The 16,506-nt window shown below is 38.5% G+C and overlaps 1 long non-coding RNA gene across 1 annotated transcript; it reads left to right on the top strand.

Annotated features, from left to right (window-relative positions):
* Nucleotides 1-539: 539 nt before the first annotated feature.
* On the top strand, nucleotides 540-15,061 carry LOC116444757. The gene is made up of 3 exons (XR_004240474.1): nucleotides 540-3,552; nucleotides 5,249-5,406; nucleotides 14,801-15,061. It is a non-coding gene; the product is annotated as an uncharacterized LOC116444757 (long non-coding RNA).
* Nucleotides 15,062-16,506: the final 1,445 nt, after the last annotated feature.

Here is a 16,506-nt window from a genome sequence, read left to right as displayed (position 1 = left end):
CTCTTCTCTGCAAAATAGGTTAAGATTTTCCTTACATCCAAATGCTCTGTTCCTGGAGGAGACCAGTCATTGTTGTGTATTACCTTGGCTAGTTAGCTGACATCGACTCTGTCACCTTTCCTGATCTCCTGGCTTTAAATTCAGCAGGGTTAAGAAATGTCTTCCCTCCTTTAAGGATTTACCTCTGAGAAGATATCTCAATGTAGGCACACATTTTTTTAGAAATGAGTTCTATTGTCAAGCACAGGGTGAGTTTCTTAAGTTTTCTTATTTATTATCTTTTTCAGTTTCTTACACACTCCTTCAACCTGAAGTTTTTAGACTCTTCCAGTAAACATTTAGTTATCTCTCTCTGTCTTTACGTAACTTTCTTCCATCTCATAATTCTTACTTACTACATGCAAAAACTGCATCCTGGATTGGAGACTCAGTATTTGAGATGGGGAAAATGTTTCATAGAAAATAAGTTGGGGGTTTTTTTGGTTGGTTGTTTTGGTTTTTTTTCCTAATTTAAATCCATCTGGTCAGTACAGACTGAAGATTAAACTCAGGCTTTAATGCTGGGTTTCTGCTCTGTACAGCAGAGCTATAAATAATGGAACAAACAAGACAGAAGGAGAGAAAAAATCTTTCTAGCATTTTTGTAGATATATCATTGTTAATTTTTTTCTAAATGAAGAAGTATAATTAATACAATTTTAGCAAAGAGAAATCTGAGAGAAATCAAGAACTCATTGAGTTCTGTGCTAAGGAGAGAAGGGAAGGCAAGGAAGAAGAGGGAAAAGAAAAAGAACATACCCTTATGTCACTCAGTCCATCTAACCTGTACATCCTTCTGTAAAACCTCCAGATTTGGGGGCTTGAATTCTGCAGGTTTGGCTTCAGTCACTGTGTCCTGAAGCAGAGACCAGTCCATGCTGCTCATCTTCCAGCCTGCAGCTCCTTCTCTAGGCTGATACAGCAACAGAGAGGCCCAGAAAGAAATAAGTTACAGAGTATTTCCTTCAAGGACTCTCCTTCACAAAGAGGCAGTTTTTGTAGTGTTATCAAGTGTTTGAAAGCCAAATACAAAATTCCGACAGCCTTACAAATTCCAGCTTACTCCAAGTGACCTTAAAGTCACTCCTAAACCACTTCATGCACATGTGGGAACTCGAATCCCTCTTAACAGACTGTTAATGCTGTTAACAGTTTCAACTAATTACAGGAAAACATTGCCTTTCAGCACCATCATCTTAAAAGATCATTTCACTGTAGATTAAAAAAAAATCCAATATTAAAAAAAAAAAAATCTAAGAGGATTGCAACTAAGAATTGAGCCCACAAGAGCAACTTTCCTCTTTTTACTGCTCTGCTTAAGCATTTGGGATTCCAAGCAAAACAGATGCAGGCAAATATGTAGCTTCTTAACTTAGAATTATCTTTTTACATGCCAACAGTGTTGTCTCTATACTCTGTGCTAGTAAAATGTGAGTACATATAAGACAGAGAATAATCTCACATTACAAAATTTCCTTTTTTTAAAAAAATAAGTTTGGTCATGATCTATTTCTAGAAAAAGTGGTGTCTTCATACAGTATTTTTTCTAATTTACCAGCTAGGGTAAGCTCCAATCAGAGTGTTTGGTGGAATTTTGTTGGCTATTAGCTCACTTGCTACCTCTGCTATAGTGAGGAGAAGGTGTGTGAACAATTTGTCAGGTGGAATTAACCACCAGTCGGAAAGTTTTGTCTGTAGAGGCACTCAAATGAAAGGTGAACAGCTGTCATTTAATTTTGTATTTTGTAGTCCATTTCACTTGGATTAGCGTCCACCTCTTCTGGACTGCTGCCGTCAGGGTCTCGGAAGGCATCGTAGTGATTCTCCACTCAGTCCAGAACCCAAAACTATCAGTCAGCTTAGCAAAACAGTAATGACATAAGTGCTCTAACTGAAAACAGCATGGTGGTTTGCACAATCTCATCCTAAAGCATTTTTGTTTCTGCCCACTGAAGCATGTGAAGTTCAGATGGAGCTGGATTGAACTGTAACATCTGTTCTGAAACCACCTATTCTTGCTGCTACCCTCACGCTGTCCTCTCTGAGACCATAAAAACATATCTCACCATCCAGACTATTCTGCATTACTTACAGTTTTCCAGAATGTGGGTTTTTTGTGTTTGTTTGGGGTTTTTTCCACATTGTTCCTCTGCATACAAATTCTTAATGTCCAATTGTGTATTATGACACTTTGCTTAAGGGCTTTATTTTGTAATCCCAAAAAAACCTTAAATTTATCATCTGTTTAAGAGGACTGATAAAGAGACAGTAGAGAGGAACATTTTATTCTCTCTTTTTCTGCAGAGTTGCTCCCTGGTCATGGCCCTCTCATTTGCGTTGCTCATAACTATCTGAAACTGGTCATCCGAATATGAGTCAGTTTTTAATGCTTTTTGTCTCTCCTACTAGAAAGGCAATAAAGAGATATGGAGCAGGCTAAAAAGTACTGGGTATTGACTGTTTTAAATATGAATATCCACAGAAGACTGTATTCATTTAATAGCACTATTGCTGCTGTGGCAGTAATAAAGGCTATTTAAGACTTTTCTAGGTGGTGATTTTGTTTGTTCATCCCTTCACTTTGCTTCGGAATGAGAGTGTTTGTTCTCCTCAACCCATTTTGCAAGAGCTATTAAATAGCTGCAAGCGTATTCCAGCAAAATCACTGATGCTTTGATTTTTATGTCCTTGATTTATCCTTTAGAATTCCCTGAGACCATTAGAATGTGACAAAAAAAATTGTAATTTTTTTTTTTTTTAGCCCTGTTAATGAGTTTGTTTTATTCAGTTAAACTAATGGTAAATTTTTACCTTTTGTCATTCCCTCTGTAAAGATGTAGAATCACCTTCAGAGCAGAAGTCATCTGGCAACTCAGACCCATACTGAGTTAACCATAATATGGATATGAATCCTTACAAAAGTTCAGAGGTTTGTGTTTGGCTCCTCAAGGACAACTTTTATCAAAACAAAAGCCATGTTGGTATAGCTTGAGGTGAATATTCTATTAACAATAAATGTATTCTGCCTTCCTAAACTCCCTGCATAATAAATGGAGATTCTCTTCAACATCGTGTTTGCAAGCAGTTCAAATATTCCTCTTGCTTTGGTTTGCTAGAACTGGTGATATGAATAGTCAGTATCCAAATTGACAGTGAGATCTTTTACCCCTTTTTCCCATTGCCTGTGAGAGACCCCTTTAACTGCTGCTGCAGAGGGGACTGAAATGTCTGATACTTGATAATAAAGCCTTTGCTCTCGTTTGCATCTTGGGTTAAATCAATCCCGACAAGTAACGCTGGGATCTGACTAAAAGTGTTGCTCAAGTGCAGAGGAAATAGCTTTCTGCTGGCATTATTTACCTCACTTAGGGTGAAAATAAAGCAGCAGAGCAGATCTGGACTGACTGAAACCCCTGGAAGAAGACAAGAGATGGGCTTAAATACCTTCTTACTCTTCTTTTGGCCCCCAGTGCACAGATGGATGCCATTGGTGTGTGACACCTGCATGAACAGGTACATAGACATTCTTTGACAAGTCCTTCTCAAGTTGTTTTTTTCCTTTTTAATTTTCACCATTACTGTCTTACTGTCCTTTACAGATTGCAGACAGGAGGCAGAAGGAAAACGTGGGATGTTTTTCTCCAAGAGAAATGAGACAGTCACGAAATAATTTTTAGAGGACTTAAATGAAACTTTGAGATAAAGAAGTCCATCAAACAGATCTCAGGAACCCAAATGTTTAGTCTCATTTCTATAACCCATGCAATGATTTTAAATTAAAATATCAATTCACTTAATCTCATTTTTTTCTTGGAAGGCACCATGTCCATGTAAAATTAGGGGGAATTCACTTTTTAGTTCAGTGAATGCTGGAGTAGTTTCATAAGTCCAAGTAGTTTTGACATTTGACTTACGCAGAGACTCAAATTCCTTTGGTACTGGACTTTCTCTTTCATCCCTTCTCCTACTTTCGTGTGGACCAACTGCCCTTAAACTGCACTTGAACTACCAAGGCAGATTGGCCCCTGGTCTGTGCCATAGGGAAGGAAGTGGCAGATGGGGATGAATACAGCTCTTTGTCTAATTTACAGCTTTTTGTTTACCTCGGGCATGTAGACCCAAAACTGCAAACCAGAGAGTAAATCAGGGAATTCTTTAAATAGGTTAAAAAACTGCATGAAAGGAGGGAAACTGCTCTGAGTACTTTCATTGTTCCTGCCTCTATTTGCAATCTGATGCCTAGTACTTAAATCTGTTTTAATTAAGGATGCTTCCATTGAGGTGGAGAAAGCTTTTCATCTCCATTTGGTTAATCACACCATCATTAACTATTATAAAAATGTTTACCTCAAACATATTAGTGGGGTTTTTGTCCTAAAGGTGTTTGTTTTCCCTACCCATAGTAAGCAAACCACTAAGTGTGGAAGAATTAACTAGAAAATTTATTTGGGCAAAACTGTTATCTCTTTAAAATGTTATCACTATATGCTGTCAAGAGACCCAAGAATTAGGAAGCAGTTTGATAAACAAATACGGCCAATGGAAAAAGCAAACAAACTAAAATTAATAAACAAAGTTAATATATTATTAAGACAGTTAGAGGCATTGTGACATCCTGCATAAAATAGGCCGTAGGACTTCTCCTGGAATAACTCCTTCATCTTTGCAATTACCTAAGACTGTATTTGGCAATTATTTTATATTTCTGTATTCAGTCTTTTTTTAAAAATTGTTTGAATGAATGGAGAATACCCCATAGCACTTACCAAGTTTTTCAGTTTTTCACTATTAAATTATCTTCCCTATTAAAAATACAGATTTTATCTATCACCTACGTGAAATTAGCTACAACTTTCATTCATTAAACTCTGTCATTAAGGAAATGCCTTAAAAAGGATTTCAAGAGGCTTTCTGATCCATCCTTCAGCTTCTTGGCAGAAGCAAACCCCAGAAGTTTTCCTTGCCTCGGGGCAGGATCGACTCTACCTAAAGCATTCTTAACTAGAGTTTGTCTAAACTGTTCTTGAAAGACACAAATGATTCTGTGATGCATAATCTCTCCAGTAAATCTATGCCAGTACTTTACTTAACTTCAGAAAGCTGTTCCCTGAGGCCTAACTGAAGTCTCTATTTCAGAAATGTAAGCCTCTTGTTGCTTGTTCTATCCATTGTGAAGAAGGAAAAGAGATTTGTTCTTTTTTTCTTCCAGGTGTCTCATACAGTTGAAGACCATGTGCCTGCTCTTCCCCCCACAATGATCAGCTCTCATGTGCTAGAGTCAAATTTCCTGTACTACAAGTATTCACCAAGTCCTTAATTCTGTAATCATGATTCTGGTCTTCTTGGGAATCTCTCCATATTTCCAATGTACGTGGCAAGCCAGCAGACTTGATTTTATTACCCATAAAAGAATATGGCCCTAATTTTTACTGATTTATTTATTTTTATATATATGTACACCTAATATATATACACACACCTATATCTATTGCTAATGTTGGCCATCTGAATTATAATAAGATGATTAAATTGACTACATTAGCCAAAGAGACAAAGTCCCATTTTCTATAAATATGGTTTGTCTTCATTGGGTGTAGGTAAATTCTAGTATTCAACGAACTGAATCCAGTTTTACTTCCTTCAAAAGAGGCATGTACACTGTTTTGTCTCAGGACAATTCTGCAAAGAAACAAGATCCAGGTTCTTAAGGAATTATTTCTTTGATGGTGTTGCAGGTCTGAAATTTGTTTCTTCCCCCACAGTGTAAGAAAAGCTTACACCAAGTTGCCATCAAGTTTAGAGAAGTGAGGGCTATATTCATCATTAAAAGCACCATGCAGGTGGGCTTACAGTGGCTGAGAAATGCCAGAAATATCTGCCAAGTTCATGAAACTGGCCCACCCTCCAGCCCTTACTGTTTTTGTCGTTCAACTTTAGTCATTCCCAAGATGTGCTACATTTTTGTGGTCCTACATGAGCTGGCAGAGGACTGTCACATCTTTGGAAAGAGCTATTTCTAAGGTGAGATAAACCTTATCTGATACTTTAAATAGTACTGTAAGAGGTGAAGAAGGGGGAGAGAAAGCTTTGGAAGTTCCTTCTTTAGAATGCTCTCAATTTGTGAAGGTAACTTCAGATGTTCTTGCAAGATTGTGGTCATGATCAAGGATTAGATGGAAGGCAGGGTCATAGCAGGAGCAGGAATAGCAGTAAAAGAGGGTGTCTGAAGCTATTTGAATAGAGTAGGAGTATTTTTAAGGAAGTATTCAAGTAAGGAAAGATGAGAAGCATAGGAAGGAAGATGAAGTGTCTGTTCTATGAAGCATCTGAATCAAGAACAAGGATAGATGTGATAATTGGAAGTTGCTATGGAAAAGAGAACTTGTATCATCCACAAAAGTTGGTATCTCTGTAACACCTCCGGAAAGAGCTATAAACATATTTCTTCTACCTTCCCCGTGCTACCTCAAAGAGATAAGCTTATCTCAGGCCATCAAATATCTTTCCCTCCCTGTATAACCTATGACCAATTTCAAACCAGCAGCGCAGTGTACTGAAGTGTCAGAAACTTAAAAGCTGCCTGTGAGGAGATCAGTAGAAATCAATGGCAGCTCAAGCTCCTGAAGTAGCAGGAGATTTTTTAGATGAAAATGCACAAGTGAAACATATCTGTCGGTGTGAACATCCCATTTCAGGGTCAGATCCTGGACTGTCACATTTTCTGCTCTCTGTTTCATCTCCTCCTGCATTTAAAAACTTCCATCTAAACTTCCCTCTTAGGGACAGGCCTTATCTACCAGTCTGCATAGTTTGAAACTGAATATTTCCCTCCTTTTATTTCTATCCTTACCTTGATTATATTTATAGACTAAGACCGTGTTGCCCCCCAGTTTTTACTCTTCCAGACTCCATAAATTTAACTTCCTTACTCTCTCTTCTTTATGTCTTATGATCTTCTAGTTCTTATATTGGTTTTGTTTCCTGATTTTGTATTTCCCTATATTCTGTTCATTCAGAATACCTGTTTTTTCATTCTTTAACCCAATTTGTTATAAGTAATTATTATTACACTCTTCCTTTTTAAAAATAAGGAAATAGCTGATGCCAGACTTTTCAAAGATGTCTGTAATGATACAAGAGGACAACGTAATTTACTGTTTATGAAGCAGAACTCTTCAGAGCTCCAATTTTTGATTTGGTCATCTCTAATGAGGTTCTCAGTTATGAAGTCTCCTGAAATCTCTGTGCTGCGAGCTGCTTTCACAGCTCCTTTACAGTTCATGTGTCTGTATCCGTGTCATGAAGTTTTATAAAAAGGTAGATAAATAAAAGTTATTAGGATCTTTGCAAAGGTTGTCAGATACAAATATTTCACCTATATTACACACAAAACTGCGGCCATTATCTAATAGTCTCTTCCAGGTTTAAATTCAGTGAAAGGTATCAAATCCCTTGTATGAAAACTCCCATAGTGAATTTAGCAGTTCAGATATAACTTTTAAGTTTCTAAAGTTGTGATAGAAAATATTGCTCTTCCTCTTGTTTGTTTAATGGTTAGTGAGAAGCTGATGAATTCTGGTAGTGAACCAGTTGGTGATGCCACTTTGAGGTCTTAAACATAATACTCTATTTTTATAATGTTGTTTACCCCTGACCGAAATCTTACTGTTAGACCAAGAAAAATTGACTTGATAAAAGAATTGTGGGGTTATCAAACAAATAAATAAAGAAAACCTTAATTAAAATAAGTTTAATATTGAGAAAGTCTGTGATTAGCATTACTTCTAAAAGCATTAATTTAAAAAATATTCTTCAGAAACCTAATAAATTAGAAACAGAAAGTCTCTAAATTCTTATTTATGAGATACATTTGGATCACAACCTGAGATTAAAACTGTGTGAATTAGACTACAATTTCATATTTCTTTTGTTTTCTGTGACATCCAACTGGCTGTGAACAACCTGAGTGTTTACATTAAAAGATTGTCTCCCTGCTGATAAAGATGATTGCTTAATGATAAATACTGAGATCTGAAATACATGAAGCACCACTTCACAAGGGTAATGTAAAAATACCATCAGAAATGTCCTGCCCTATGTGAGGAACAGTCCAGCAGATCCCACGCATAAAATCAATTCTAATACCCATAAAATCAATTTCCAGACTTTCCCTGTACATCAGCAGATTCAAATGAAGTGGATTTTAAAGAATAATGCAGAGACTACAGTGGGTAGGTGAAAAAGCAGTGTGGCAGATTTGGGTTCTCCTGTCACCACTTCATGTCAGGAGTCCTTGAGAGATGTCTCTATCCTTTTACCTGTGACCTTTACAAAACTGGGAGTTAATTTATTAGAGCCAAGAAGCACTATTATCACTATTTGTTCATGTAGATCTGAGACTATTTAACTAGAACAAATAATAGTCAAGAAATTGAAATCATAGAGTAGTAGAGTCTTGCAGTGGTTTGGGCTGGAAGAGACCTTAAAGACCTTCTCGTCCCAATCCTCTGCCATGGGCAGGGACACCTTCCACTATCCCAGGTTGCCCCAAGCCCCCTCCAGCCTGGTTTGGAACCCTTCCAGGGATGGGGCAGCCACAGCTTCTCTGGGCAATTTCTGCCAGGGCCTCACCACCCTCACAGGGAAGAATTTCTTTTAAGTAAATTAATATTGATGAGAGCAGCACAGCTCCGTGGAACAAAGACTATAAGGCAAACACTGAGTGTCTGGTTGAATACAGAACACTGATGATTTGATTAAAGCAGTCATTTGTTTATGGGATTTAGTTTTATTTGTATGGTAAATTCTGATAGATGGGCTGTCACATTGGTACGGTTACTTTTCTAACTTTATGTTAGCCATAATGTATTCTATTCTAGGAGTTTAGAATATGATTGAGAACTTCAAAGTGTAAACCCCTTGGAAGACAGTGAAGGGTGAAAGACATGGAAAGGTGCAAATTGGTTCATGGGCGAAGCCCAGGGTGGGGACTCAGGAGACCTGGTGCATTTCTAGTTCTGTCATGCTTCTCTGTGACTCTCAGGATGACACTTACTTGTCTGTGCATCAGTGTCCATTCAGAAATGGAAATAATCATCCTCACATCAGTCAAATCCTTCTTCCTTTCCCTTCCGTATAACAAAACCATTAGAGCAGGACGATATTTCAAGATCTGTTTGTGCCTTACCCATCACAGAGAGTCCTTGAAATGCTTCTGTAATGCAGGTGCAAATTAAGAAATACATCCCCCTCACTCTTTCTGGAAAGGATCTTAATTAACAACATTTTTCAGAAACCTCAGTATTTTTCATTGGTGTAAGTACAATCAGGCTTTAAGGACAGGAAAAGAGAAAGAAAATAAGGACACTTTAGAAATAGGTGTTGAAAACCATAAGTGGTGTTAGAGAAAGGCAGCTTTACTTAGGAAGCTCGAGTGAAAAGATACTTTGGTTTCTTCTGCTGTTTTTGGTAGCACTTTTTCTTAATAGTTTAATTACCAGGTTGATTAGAAGGAAGGAATTTGTGTTCATAAATGGTACTTATAAAAATCATCTTTTCCTTCGTGGTCTCTGAATGAAAGACGGTCTTCGATGCCAGCTCAACTATGAGTAATTGAATAAAAGAGCAAAATATACTACCTGGTAATGGAATCATTATGGTCTACAGAATACACATATAAAAGCAGCTGAAATGTATTTCTTCTGCTCGACAAAACCAAAGTTTTATAGATTATAACTTCGCATCTACAGAGGAATATTTTTATTAATTATGAAAATGGCACATTAATACTCTGTAGAGCAGTGTTATAATCAATGTTCAGGAGTCAGCAATTATGTGCAGTTGCTCTTTAGCAGTGTACATTCTTCTGTAAGGGACTCACCACGAGAGTTTCAGTCTCAAAAGCAACTTTCAGTATTCAAATAGAGAAAGTCCCCTCTACATCAGATGGGATTTGCTTATGGCTGAGAGTAACACACCGTTTTTTTGCATTAAATAAAGGCAGCAGGTTAGGAAACAGCAGAGCTGCTGATGTGAGGAGCACAGGTGCCTCCTTACTCTGAACATGTACGGTATGTCCAGTAGTCTTGGAAGTAACTCTGAGGTTGTGAGGTAACAGTGACTTAGCCAGAGCAACCCAGATCATTGCAAATTCTTGAGAGTTGCAGAAAGCAGAATCTTACAGCTTTTTATGTATCCTTACATTGTTATCTTTATACTCAGCTTAAGGCAGCAAGAGGAGAACGCATTCCTTTTTCTCTGTGCTTTGCAACTCACAGTTACTGTTTCTTTAAATGACTCTGTGCTCATTGACCAGAGGAGACAGTCATGATTATTTCAGTGACATCTATGAAAATCACCAAATCAGAGTCCAAAACCTAGTTTGGATTGATAAACTGACTTATATTTTGCCTTATGGCTGATGCTTTCTCATTACCTTGCTGTTTTCTTTCAGTAAATGAATTTGGTGAGTCAGTGTTTTCCCTTGTTTGGGACAATGTGATATTGTAAGAGCCCTTGATCTCCTTTGTCTTCAGCCTCGTTTTTCTCTGCTTTCTGATTGCCTGTTTTTGTTGCACTGCCGGGTCTTCTCTCATCATTGTCTGTCTTGGACATTGTCTTATTTTCTAGATTTCTTCATCTTCCTCTTTCCCCCTCTCATCTTCAAACAGTGTATCTATGATGTTATTCAGTTAATATCCTGTTCTCCACTGTGCCAGAATTTCCACTTCTTAGGAAAACAATGGCTCCCTTCTGCAGGCAGCCACTGGTTTAATGTACACAAAAGACAAATTCTGCTTTCATCACAGGACAGACACTTTCTTCTGCTGCTGTGGGGCAGCTGCTGTAATATCACATTACATATCGTGATCTGCCTGAGTCTGTCCAGTGGTGGGCATGCAACAAAAATTTTTATTTCGTTCTTCAGAGGCGTCCCCAGGCAGCTCTACCAGCTGAAGCAGGACAAGAATAAGAATATGGACTGTCCAGGGAGTGTCCCTCTTCTGCTTTCACATCTGAGCACGTGCTGTCTCTCTTGCACAGCTGTGTTTCTCAGTCAGCAGGTTGGTGACATGAACAAGCACAGTGGTGGCTCATGGGGAGTAGCAGTTTAGGGAAAATATGGGTGGGGGACACAATACTGTGATTCACAATGTGAAAAAAACACAGAAATTAAGTGCCTTTTTCCTGGCTTAGTTCTTCTTGGAAATACCTGCTCCGAGATATCTCAGCATACTAACAGGATTTAGAAAAGATGCAGCCAGCTGTGAGGAGAGATTAAGGGCTAACAAGGGCAGCTGAACACACACAAGTCTATGGGATGCTGAAAGAGTTGGCCAGTGTGATTGGGAGAAAGCTCTCCCTCCTTTATGAAGAAAACAGCAGTCAGAGAAGGAGAAAATAATCAATGTTGCACTAATTTTACTTAAATAGTCAAGAAAGAAACGTGAAAGAGAAGGTGACTGAAAACACACAGTTTCCAAGGACAGCTAAGGCTTGGCTATCCTGATCTCCTTGTGTGACTGTAAATATGGACAAGGATCTTCATGTCATGTTTATTATGCATGTGTTTCATTCCTATATTTGTAGTCCTGTACATGTCAGATGACTATGAAGTCACATGCTGGAAAATGACTTGCATGAAGGTCTTATTCAGGTTAACTTTGAAGGCTTGTTTGCTTTGGTGAATTTATTTTGATTGTAGTTGCTTTAGGCCTGGCTGGAGTTCTGACTTGTATGTTTAGCCTTAGCTAAAATGTTAGTCAAAGTGTACCTGATGGGAACAGTGGCCAATAGCTGAATGAGCTCAGGTAAGAATATTAATGAAGCAGGAAGAACAGGAGAGGGAGAGAAAAAAGTAAATGTATATATGGGATATCAGGTATTTCTGTGACCATGAGATACATCTTTGTGAACATCCCAGAAAAATTGCAGATGTAACACTACTACAGAATTGTACAGATCAATGAATGTAAGAGAAGTCAGAAATGATACTCAGTTTTGTGCTGAGGAGTGTCAGCCTCTGTAGAGACAAGTGACTGACTCTTTCCATCTGTCCAAGCACTTCATTGGCTCACTTTCCTGTGGGCTCCCCTGTGGTGCCCCATGGACCCACAGGTACCATAAGAAAATTTAATTCAAAGTGCTGAAGGTAATACAGAGTGCATGTTGTGGTTGAGCAGCAAAGTTCCTTTCTGTGTAACACCACAGCTGCCATGGAGCTTGAGGGCATAGGGTCGTTTTAGGCGTAAGGGTGGCTGAGTAGATTTTGGAGACAACCTGACCTGTTACAGTCTATATCTGTACTCTTCTTGGGACAGAATGTGTAGAGAACCATTGTGTCTGCTGTGTCTAGGTTTCCTCTTAGAGGAAACTAGCTGGTTTCCCAAGGAAATTAGCATGTACCCAGCCAGGTACATCAGGATCAGGAAACCAGAATGCAAGAATGAAATGCAAAATTCCCCAGTCACAGTGTACACACAGCTCTGAGCATATCTTTTAGAGGAAAACAGATTTGAGCCTTGCCTCACTTTTCTATTACAGCTGGAAAACGTTGCTAATAAAAAACATTTGGCTCAAGATTATTTCCTGAGATCAGCAAATCACCGGAACACCTCAGTTAATACAGAATGAGTTCAGAATTCTTTTTCATTGGTCAAAAAGCATAATGAAATTCTCTTTATCAAAAAAGTATTCATACAATCCCAGAATGGTTTGTGTTGGAAGGGGATAGAAGATAATTTACCTGCAGGACCCCTTATTACAGCACAGCCAGGTATTCTCAGTTGTGCCACCAAAGTCATGCCCTTGTCAAATCCTCTAAAGGCAGAATGCCACATTGTTGTCATGGCAATATCTAGAAGCATGGCTGAATGAAGGAATGCATATCTGGATGTTCATGCAAGACTGAGTTAGACATTGCTGCAGTTTGTTGCCGAGTTAAATCAGTTGCTAATTTAGCAAGGGAAGTGCAATAGGTGGGGATTCTGCTCTGTGTGTTGGGAATTATAGATTGACATTTCTTAGAGTTTCACCCCTAACCATGTTTGTATTTAATTGGAATTCCCCACAGGTGTGACTGCAGTCAGTGTAGCCTGTGGGACCATGCTGAAGTGCAAAATTTAATTATGGCTTAATGTGACCGTGTTATAAGTTTCTACATCTGTCAGACAACTTGCTTCTTTCCTAACTGCTTCTGCTGTTTTTAAAGATTTCTAGATTGACTTTGCTTTGCTGCAGAATATATTCAGAATTTTTATATCCCTAGCAAAGAAAAGAGGCAGCATTTCATTGACATCAGCAGTGCAACTGGCCTATATTGATTCAGTGGCATTTACTATTTAGATAATAATTTAAGAGACCTTGCTGTAGCTTATGAAGGAAATATTTATCAGGATCCTTAATTAATGGCTGATGAAAATGAGGTGCCCAAGGCTCATAACACTTGTTCATAATATAAAAAACAAAGGCCTCATTTAATTTCTCTTGAACCAGAGTCCCTGCTCCCTGGGATGTACTCCATGTAATCTAATTATTTTAAATCTTGCTGTATAGTGCAAAGTACTGTGCTTAAAACTAGAGCCATATGCACTGATAAACATGGGGGTTTTTATTCTCTGTTTATCTGAATATCATCCCCCACTCATTGCAAATGTACTCATGGGAGTTTTCCTTGTACACACAGTGTGTTGCTGGTGGTGTTGTTGTATTGACACACCATAATAACAGCCCATTACAGTAAGACAGTACAAAGTATCACCTGGTGATAAGGATTCTGCTATTTCCTTTTTCATCACAATCCTGTCCAACAGTTGTCATATAATCATTCATTTTGCACAAGTTTTCCGTGTAAAAGTCAGGTACCAAACTCATAAAAAAGCAGTCTGGGCTCTTTATTTCATTTTCCAGAGATGGGATTATTTGGATTGATAGGGTGGATTAATTCATTCTAAATAAATATATGAAGTAGGTACCTATATAATTTCATGCCTGAAACTTGATCCAAGTAATTCTATTGTTGACTTTGATATTGTAATCCTGTATATATGGACCTGATCAATAGCATTAGCAACATGCCAAACTCAGAGAGGGTGGCAGGCCATTGAGAGGAATGTCATGCTGGTAGTAAACTGGGTGAGTTTCTCTCAGGAAGAGCATATATTTTTCCCTGAATTGTAGAAAGAGACTGAGAATAGAGCTAAAAGAAAATATTTCAAGTGGTCAGAGGGGAACACTACTGTGCGTGTCTAGAAAGAAAAGGGAGACTCTGGAGTAAGGAAATAATATGAAATATTTTCTCACTGTCCTTACATGATTTATTGCATCCTAAGGGCCCTATTAAAACTTTATACACAGATCTCATCTCACTTTCACTCTTATTTAGAATTTCCACAGATATATTTTCTTTTCCCCCCACAATTTTGTCCAAGGTAGAATTTATGGAGTTTGTACATTTTCTGGGATTTCTGGATGTCATCCCCATCAGACACCATGATCAGAGTGCGGGGACTCTGGAAAATGTTGGTTTAGCTGCTACAAATGCAGCCCAAAAGAAAGAGAGAATCTCCAAACCTTCCTTGTTAAAGGTTAGCTAAAGTGGAAGTGCTGTAGGATTTTGAACTGACCTTGGTCCTTCTCAGGTGGGAGCTGGAAAAAACAGATCTGTTGTAGGTCCAGGCTAACACACCCTCACTTTTTGATGCTTCTGCAGAAGGAAAGTTGAGTTTGTGTCAGAGTAAACCTGTCCCTCTTTTCCTTTCAGCTGTGCATCAGAAATCACCTCGCCAGTCACCTCCTCCAGCATAAAAAATAATTTCTTCATACAACCATATTAATGGAGAGATTAATAACACTCTGGGAACTCCTGGAAACTGCCTACCCCAATCCTCCCACCATGGGTCTTCCAGAATCCTCCGCCATGAGAAAGTCCTTGGATATCTGATGAGATGTTTAATATCTTCACCCAACTTACAACTTCACAAATACTTCATTTTTTTTGTTTTGTTTTGTTTTTGAGTTTGGTTTTTGGTTGGTTGGTTGGCTTTTTGGTTGTTTTTTGTTTGTTCATTTGTTTGGGAGTTTTTTTGTTGTTTTGTTTTTTTGGTTTGATTTGGTTTTGGTGGGGTTTTTGTTTGGTTTGGGGCTTGGGGTTTTGTTTCTTTGTGTTTTCTTTGGTTTCTTCCCCTTTGTTCCTTCTTAGAATTACTGGGTTTGATTCTACCTCCTATGTTCAGCTGAACAGAAGCAGTTTGAATAATAAACATAAACATAAAAATAAACATAATAGTAATACCCCTGGTATCCCTTAGGGGTTAATCTGCATATTGTTCCATTAAGTTTGCATTCTCAGAGCCCTTTTCACCTTCAGTTTCTGTGTCATCAGTGTTTCTGCTGGGAGTTTTGGGTCACAGTGACAACATAGCAGCTGCCTTCCCAGTGAGTGAAAACATTCCTGGCCAAAATGTTCGAGGCAATCACTTTGCAGATGATGCATCAACTGTTCCCATTTTTGCTAGCTTTACCTTCAGTGGGGTGTTCACAGAGATGAAATAACGAGCAGTATATAGATGGAAAGACAAAATTAAGTATCTTCCTCTGTCTCCTCTTGGGTTTTTTCTATGAGTAGTTACAGTAGGTGTAGATTAACTGAGGCTGGCCCGAGGCTGTGTAAGGTCTGTCTGGTTAAGCCTGCATGTTTGCCTTTATTGTAGAAGAAGCCTTAACTGAATTGTGGAATATCTTCTCTTTCTACTCCCAGGCTGTGGAATTTAGCCAAGAATGGGCTTTTTTTGTGAGCTGGAGCCAATTTCCCAAGTTCCTAAAACTAGCTGCTTCCTGAAAAATTGTCACAGCTACACTGAGGAAGCTTACTCTCTACAAAGGGAGGAGAGACTTTCAAATCCCTAATCCTATGCTAACCCAAGACAGGTGGCAGGGACAACATGGATGTGCTAAACTGCTCTGAAATCTCTGTATTTGCAACTTTCACCAGATTAAGCAAAGGGACTAAATGCCAGGTACAGTGTCATGTTAATGTGGCTCACAGATGTCACACCTAACTTGCCTCTTGCAGCCATGCACTTGGTGAAATTGTCTGTTTGAGCATTGGGAAGCTTGGGTATTTCTCTGTCAAAACTGTATCTTTTGATACTTTGCATTTCACTTGACAATAGTGTGTGTTCTGAGTGCACAAGTGTTCCTTTGGAAACTTCCCTCTTGCATGATATGTGACATTCTGCTGGGAGTGTAAGGCAGGCTTTTTGTCAGAAAAATGTTCTGGTTCAAGTGGTATTTTAAACTTATAACACAGGTCCAAATCTGTCCTGCTTGGAGAGTCTGTTGGATGGAGGAATTAATGTGCTTTTTCACTTCCCTGCCCAAAACTTCTTGGCTGGTATTTAGAAGGCACTTCTACCCCATTCCAATTCCTTTCCCTTTTTATATGCAACAGCAGTGCACTCAGCACCA

This window comes from Corvus moneduloides, chromosome 5 (assembly GCF_009650955.1).
Source record: "Corvus moneduloides isolate bCorMon1 chromosome 5, bCorMon1.pri, whole genome shotgun sequence".
NCBI lineage: Eukaryota > Metazoa > Chordata > Aves > Passeriformes > Corvidae > Corvus > Corvus moneduloides.
Note: the sequence above shows the minus strand (reverse complement) of the source record. Positions and strands in the feature narration are given on the sequence as shown.